The sequence below is a fragment of the Triticum dicoccoides genome, chromosome 2B (assembly GCF_002162155.2).
Source record: "Triticum dicoccoides isolate Atlit2015 ecotype Zavitan chromosome 2B, WEW_v2.0, whole genome shotgun sequence".
Lineage (NCBI taxonomy): Eukaryota > Viridiplantae > Streptophyta > Magnoliopsida > Poales > Poaceae > Triticum > Triticum dicoccoides.
In genome coordinates this window covers 628,791,228-628,799,938 of record NC_041383.1, presented here as the reverse complement: position 1 = coordinate 628,799,938, position 8,711 = coordinate 628,791,228, and positions in this window count along the sequence as shown.

The window sequence follows — 8,711 nt, the reverse complement described above, 5'->3', positions numbered from 1 at the left end:
GAGAGAGGCCTAAAGATAATGTGCGTGTGGGAGAGACGTAGGCATATATATATATATATGTGCTTATAGAGGGCTAGTAGAGATAGTGCGTGTGTGTATATGCATGTGAGAGAAATAGTGTTTTCCAACTGAGATTAGTGAAAAGAGTGGTACATAGTAGTCAGAAAGAGAGAGACAGAGATATAGAGAGAGCATGTGTGTGAGACACCCCGACACCCTGAGAGAGATTGAGAGCATGTGTGAAAGACAAATGCCGATGCATATAAAGTGTGTGCACTTATGCGTTAGGTAGAGAGATATATAGCGCGTTTGTGAGAACGGGCTGAGGCATAGTGCATCTACGTGTAAAAGGCGGTTCAACGCATTAAATTAAAATATAAATGGCATTATTATTTTTGGATGAGATCATGAATTTTGCAAATTGCGTATGGATGAAAATCGGTCTATCAGACACCCATACTCTACTGAATTCTAGCATGTGCATGTGTTTATTTCATATTATCGATCCATAGATGGGAGCAGTTTGAAATACAGGCCATGGATTGCTTTTGCAATTCATATATAGACATTAATTAGTGCACTCCATGTTTTTAGTGTGAAGCACTTTATACATTTGTCACTTGCATGGATACATTCCAAATTGCTAGCTACGAAATAGAATACATGTTGAATTCAACATAAAGGGGGTTTTGAAGATTCAAATTCATAGGAAGTGCATTCATCTAGTTGAACCCGAGATAATGGCATTTATAAATCAGATTAAAAAGGGGGCATCAATCTTTGATGTGCGTTTGAACATGCTATGTATTCATAATCATGTCTAACTTTTTTTTTGCAACCAAGGAAATTATATCTAGAACCATGCATGAACTGAGGTAAGTTGCATATTTTTTAATATATACTCATGTACAATGTATATTCAAATGTAGCCCCTCCATTCCAAAATAATCATAGCTTTAGGATTTTCAATAGTAAAGATTTGTGAAGTTTGACAAATCCTGAAAGTTCAATTCAAGAGAACCGAAAACATTAATGCTTCTGCTCCCAAATATTGAACGAAGCACCAAATAAGCCTCTGGTCACTCGAAACCGCGCGAGACTAATGTTTGGTGGTAGAAAATTATTATCGTGACTCTGGCCCGTGTAGCCTATCGGCCCTATGTCCAAAGGTCTAAACCGGGGTAGGTTTGTAACTTAACCAAGACCCCAGTCTCAACCGCCTCTGAGAAGCATTCATATGCCGTGGGTGCCTAAACACCCATGCGCTCGGCCGAAATCTATCCCGCCCACATTTGGGACACCTGAGATTACTGTCCTACCCCCAACCCACAATATGTCCGAAATTTTACATGGGGGCAAAGTTTGTAACTTTCCCCAAATTTCAAACAAGCGCATCCCAAACCGAAACATTGTTCCCCCTTAGTTCCCCCTCCCCCGTTTCCCCATTCATACTCCATGGGCGCCAAAATGCCCTCTCCACCAGCCGCGAAACCCCAGCCTCCTCCGTCCTCCACCCCATAGCGCCCAATGCACCGCCGCCCTCCTCCATCACGCCGGAGCCGTTACCCCGATGTCATCGTCCAACGCAACTGCAACCGCAACGCCCTCAAGGCCTTAGCAGCTGAAGCTAGGCAGAGTTGCCTCCACGACGGCGACGCCAATGTGCGCCGTACCAGAACCACTCCGACCATGCCGTCCTGCACCTCACCGCTGCCGCTTCACTATCGCAACCGTCCACCACACCGAAGCTATTCCCGCTACGCCGTCGTTCGCCGCCTTGGATCTGGTTCCCCGCTGTCGACAGATGGCCACCGCACCACACTCAACAACTTGGCCATGGGTTCGTCCAAGGCTCCACCGTCCTCCACAACTTCTCATTTCCAACGAACCACATGAAGATCGTTGGAAAAATAGAAGGAGGACACAACACTGCCAGCAGAAAGAGGTACTCCTTTCCCTTATTCGTGCAAATCTTACGTCTCTGCTCACACTGTATTCATCCCATGAAAGAAACTAGTAGAGCGCTTCTTTCTGCATCTTCTTCGTGATACTAAATGCACAAGGTTTTCTCCCTTTACTATTTCACCTTTGCTAGAGGTCAGTAGCCCGCCTAGATTTCAATTCAGGGTCAGTCGAAACGCAATTAAAAGAAGTAGCACCCGCTTAGGCGCGCGGAGCACCTAGTCCGCCTGTTCGCCGGGGAAGTGGCACATCGGTGTCTATCATAGGGGTGTGGGGCGCAGGAGCTGCTTGCACCCAATCTGGAGGTCGACAGGGATTGAATGGATGGCCGGGGGGGCGGTGCCAAGCACGGCGGTGCAGTGAGGTCGAGGGGAGGGCGCGGGCAGGGGACTAGGCCGGTGGTCGCTGGCGTTTTGAGGAAGATCATCAACATTGACTGGCTAGAGGTAGATGAAGGAGATCTGCCCATTCTTTGTACACCGGACGATGCAGAAAAAATGGACTGGCCTATTTGTTTTCAGTAGACTATTATTTTCATAGAATCTTGTAGTAATTTAGTGTGCCTTGCATGTTGTAGAGCTATTATATGTCTCCCGTCATTTATTTCTCACCGACCTGCTATCTGCTACCTTTACACTATACTAATTGTGCACACACTTCACCCATACTCACACTATTGTTTTTTTATGCATGGGTATTTCAGACTCTGACGCAGTGTTGATGAATGCAGAAAGGAAAAGATGGAAGTCGCTCCAGTGTAATTCGAAGATAAGCACTAAGCGTTTCAGCGCTCTAAAGGGTGCAGTGTCAATAGTTGGAGACAGTAAACGTAGCTATGCAGTTGATGATCTCAATTGCCACACACAACCATCCCAAGTGCTTGCTTTAACTTCGCGTTGTCAAATATGGTTGCATGTTGCATATGGTGTCTAGCTTGTATTGCTTCCAATTTGGTTAAATTGCATCTGCTTACTTCACACATTATACCTTTGATAATGACATGCCTTCCTGTTTTTGATACATACTACATATGTCTATTAACCATCTTCGTACATCAAACTAATGCTCTTTTGCATCCCTCATCAATCACTTATGATGAGACAGTCACCCCAGTGGGTTACTGTGAGACGCCCTACTCGTTTAAATAGTGCAGTGTCATTCTCCCCACATGATTCTCAAGAAACAGCAAGGCTAAATGAAGATAGTCAATGTAGATCCCTAGTTGATGACCACAATCCCCCCACACCACCATCGCAGGTGCTTGCTCTTACTTGGCAGTGTGATATGTGGTTGCATGTTGCATATGGTGTCTACCTTGTAATGCTTCTAATTAGGGTAAATTGCATCTGCTTACTTAACACATTATACCTGTGAATATGACATGCCTTCCTATTTTTGGTACATACTATGTCTTTCTATTAACCATGTTCTTACATCAAGCTACTTTTCTTGTGTATCCCTCATCAATCACTTCTGACGATACACCTTCAAGTTGATAGTGTAATATTGGTTGCATCTTGCATATCATTTCAAACATGTATTGCCTCTAATTTGTTGAAGTGCCACTTATAATGAGACACATCTAACTTGGTAGAGTGATTTTGGTTGGATCTTTCATGCGGTGTCTCGATTGCATTGCTTCCAATTTGTTGAAATGCCTTCTGCTTAGCATTTTTCATACATATTCCATCCTCCTACAATGTGTTTGCCATACATAAAAGTTGTTTTCGTCAGTATCATGCATCAACGAATTTGGAAGTGCGAATTTCATTCCTTTTTCTTGTGTGTTTACTTGACAAGGAAAATCTGAAAGGACGAAGGCACGGAATGATTGTGGTCCTCTGGAGCAACCGAAACAGATGATCTCTGCAGATTCTCCTGCTACTCGTACTGCAGTGCAAGTTCCAGATCTCATCTCCCCTACTCCACAACCCAAGGTGCGTGCTCTAACATGGCAGTGTGATATCTGGTTGCATGTTGCATATGGTTCCTAGCTTGTATTGCTCCTAATTTGTTAAGTTGCATCTCCTTAGCTTACACATTATACATGTGAATATGACATGCCTTCCTGTTTTTGGTACATACTACATCTGCCTATCACACCATGTTCTTACATCAAACTACTATTCTTGCGTATCCTGCATCTATCGCTTATGATGAGACACTCATGCCCGTGGGTTAGTATGAGACGCGCTACTCTTATATAGAATGCAGTTTCATCCTCTCCACATGATTCTCAAGAAACAGCAAGCCTAAATGAAGATATTGAATGTAGCTCTATACTTGAAGACCTCACTTCCCCTACACCACCTTCACAGGTGCTTGCTCTAACTTCGTAGTGTGATATGTGGTTGCATGTTGCATACGGTGTCTAGCTTGTAATGCTTCTAGTTAGGGTAAATTGCATCTGCTTAGTTTACACATTATACATGTGAATATGACATGCCTTCCTATTTTTGGTACACACTACATCTATGTGTTAACCTTGTTCTTACATGAAACTACATCTCTTCTGTATCCTGCATCAATCACTTACGACGAGTCACCTTTATTCGTTGCATATTGCATATTATTTCTAGCATGTTTCCTTGTATTGCTTCTAATTTGGTCAAATACATTTCTTAGGGCACCCTTTTAATTTGGCAGAGTGATATTGGTTTACATTTTAAACATCATACATGTCAATATGTCACGCCGTCCTGTTTTTCCTACATATTCCATCCTCCTATCATGCGGCTGCCTTACATGAAAGTAGTGTTCGTCAGTATCATGCATCAATGAGTTCTGAAGAGCAAATTGTATTCCTTTTTCTTGTGGGTTTGACTTGACAAGGCAAAATCATGAAAGAGGAAGGAAAAGAATAGGGAAGGCGATGATGGTGGTCCTCTGCAGCAATGTAAACGAAGCATCTGTACTGATTCTCTGCTAGTGCATTACAAGGTCCAAGTCTCCGCTCCCCTACTCCACCATCCAAGGTGCTTGCTCTAACTTGGCAGTGTGATATCTGGTTGCATGTTGCATACGGTGTCTAGCTTGTATTGCTCCTAATTAGTGTAAACTGCATCTTTTTAGCTTACACGTGATACGTGTGAATATGACACGCTTTCCTATTTTTGGTACATATTATATCTGTCTATCACACCATGTTCTTACATGAAACTACTCTTCTTGTGTATCCTACATCAGTCACTTATGATGGGACACCTTTAAGTTGGTAGTGTGATATTGGTTTGCATCTTGAATATGATTTCTAGCATGTATTGCTTCTAGTTTGATGAACGCCACCTATGACGAGACAGTTTTAACTTGGCAGAGTGATATTGATTGCACCTTCCGTATGGTGTCTAGCTTTCAGTGCTTCTAATTTGTTAGAGTGCCTTCTGCTTAGTTACCACATCATATGTGTGAATATGTCAAGTCGTCCAGTTTTTCGTACATATTCTATCCTCGTATCATGACTTTGCCTTTCATTAGAGTAGTGTTCGTTAGTATCATGCATGAATGAGTTCTGGAGAGCGAATTATATTCCTTTTTCTTGTCAGTTTGACCTCACAATGCAAAATCAATAAATATGAAGGAAATTGGCAAGGCATTGGATGATGGTGGTCCTTCCGAGCAACTGAAACGGAGGTTCTCTACAAATTCTAATCCGCCATCCTCCCTACAAGATTCGCAAGACAACGCAAGGCTAGACAGTCAACGTCGATGTGTAGATGATGAGCACATCTCCGCTACTCCACCATCACAGGTGCTTGCTTTAACTTGGCACTATTATATGTGGTTGCATGTTGCGTATGATGTCTAGCTTGTATTGCTTCTAACTTTGTTGAATTGCATCTTCTTACTTTACACATAATGCCTATGAATATGACATGTGTTCCTGTCTCTAGAACATACTATATCTGATCACACCATGTTCTTACATTAGACTACTGTTCTTGCATATCCCGCATCAGTCACTTATGATAAGGCACCTTTAAGTCGCCACTGTGATATTGGTTTTGTCTTGCATATGATTTCTAGCATGTACTGCTTCTAATTTGTTGTAACACCATACAATTTGAACTTCGCAGAGTGATATTGGTTGCAGCTTTCATATGGTGTCTAGCTTGTAGTGCTTCTAATTTGTTGAAATGCCTTCTGCTTAGTTACCACATCATAGGTGTGAATATGTCATGCCATCCTATTTTTGATACATATTCCATCCTCGCATGATGTGTTTGCCTTTCATCCGAGTAGTGTTCGTCAGTATCATGCATGAATGAGTTCTGAAGAGCGATTTCTATTCCTTTTTCTTATTGGTTTGACTTCACAATGCAAAATCATTACAGCTGAAGGAAATTAGTCCGACAGTGGATGATGGTGGTCCTTTGGAGCAACTCAAACAGGGGGTCTCTACAGATTCTACTCCGCCATCCTACCAACAAGATTTGCAAGACAACACAAGGCTGGATAGTCAACGTAGCCATGTAGATGATGAGCACATCTCCCCTACTCCACCATCACTGGTGCTTGCTCTAACTTGGCACTATTATATGTGGTTGCATGTTGCGTATGATGTCTAGCTTGTATTGCTTCTAACTTTGTTGAATTGCATCTGCTTAATTTACACATAATGCCTGTGAATATGCACTAGTAGAAAAGGGGCATCAGTCCCGGTTCGTAAGGGCCTTTAGTCCCGGTTCTTGAACCGGGACTGAAGGGTCATGACTAATGCCTCCACCCTTTAGTCCCGGTTATAACACGAACCGGGACAGAAGGCCTCCATGTGGCCACTGCGAGCAGCCCAGGCAAGGGGGCCTTTGGTCCCGGTTGGTGACACGAACCGGGACCAAAAGGCTTCCACGTGTTAGCAGCTGAGGTTTTTTTTTAAAAAAAAGTGGCTGGTTTAGGGGTTTTGGGGGTTAATTTTAGGTTGTTATTAGCTAGCTAATAGAGAGAAGTGTCCTCTCTTATACTGCTATGTTCATTTCACCCGCTGATATATAATAACGCATGCATGCTCGCATCATACATCATCATATATAATAACAAGTCCTACTAATCATGCATCATCATACAACTTCTACTTGTTATTAATAACAAGTCATACGATCATCCTCCTCATAGTCATCGAACCCAACCCTACATAATTGTTCTTAGCACATGGTCATCAGTATCAGGTAGGACCTAAACACCCTTAAGGTAAAATAGCATAAAACAATATAGACCCTGACTCTCCATTATGAAGAATGGAGATCATCCTGTCTCCAATTCTTGCGCTTCGCCTCCTTTTGCTTGCAAGAAGCTCCTTACGATTGTCCATACATTTTTTCCATTCTTTGATTGTCATGTCTCCACTTCTTTTAGAAATCCGGTATGGACAATTGAGATTCGTAGGACGACCTGGTTGTATGTTCAAAACATCAAGGCGACCATGCGTATACATCAGATGAGGCACACAATCATTCGGGATTATCTGTTGAAAAATATAGTAATAACTTCGTAGTTAGCAATGATGTACTAGTTTTAGAAGTAGTTAAAAAGATGCAGGGATGTCGTAATAGTAAAAAATCTTACCAGGGTATCTCCATGGTAGTTACCATAGTTCAACACGTGCATTAGTGGCACGTATTGACCATAATGTTGAGGAGTTCGATTGTAGACATTGTAATTCTCAAGATCAGTACAAAATGCGATCAGATGATTTTTCTCCTTATAAGTTAATTCGGAGCCATCAGTGTAGTGGGTTCTGTCTACCATTTTCCGCACATTCTTTGCAGAATGAAAATAAGCTGTCAATGGAAACAAGTTGTCAACTATTTTGAAATAAACAATATAAATTACTTAATAACTATGTTAAGCTCACATGGGGGAAGAATTGGAGGTGCATCCATAAGGACCCAAATGCCCATATTGTCTTGCTGGATTGTAGGATCACCAAGATCCATGGTGACAAGCATACCCTCATCAAAACCATACATCTTGCAAAGTGCTTCCCAATTTTTGCAACCAAAATGGGTTACACTCTCAGCATTGTACAACTTTACTTGAAAATCCACACCATGATGGGTCTTTGGAGAATTTTTTTGGTTTACATACTTTCATGGTCTTCAAAACCCATCCTCTCCAAGACATAGCGTCTTGCATAGCATGGGATAAGCTAGTCGAATTGGAAAAGATGAAAAATACACGTTAAAATAGTTGAAGTCGTGCTTAATTAATTACGAAAAAAACTATTGTCGTCGTTGTGTACCGAATGAACATCGAAGGTCTCCTCGAGCTTAATCCTGAAGCGCCGATCTTCGTCCAGCTCAATGAACCTGTCGCACATACCTCAGTCGTCGTGGCACCAGTCGCACTCCCCCGGGCGGTTTTCGTCCTCCGAGTACAACATTTCCGGCCTAAGTTCATAATTCAAATATTAAATATATGTACTAAAAAACCTAAATTAGATCATTATTATTAATCATGGGTTGACTATAGGTGATGGTACATAGCACCTCCTTTCATTCCCGAGTGCATTATTACAACAAATTGTCTAGCACACGGGAATGAAGGAGAAGCTACCCCCACGACGGCGTGGATGATGGAGGGGGCTCCTAGATTTCTGCATAGAGTGCTCTTCAACTTTAGCATTCAAAGTAGGAGTACTTTTCCAATATGAGCATTCAATAAGCAAAACCAAATCGTAAAATAAAGTAGTATTCAAATTAGCATGCATTCAATTATAACCAAAAGTACATCATCTCTTGTGTCCGTACATCGTC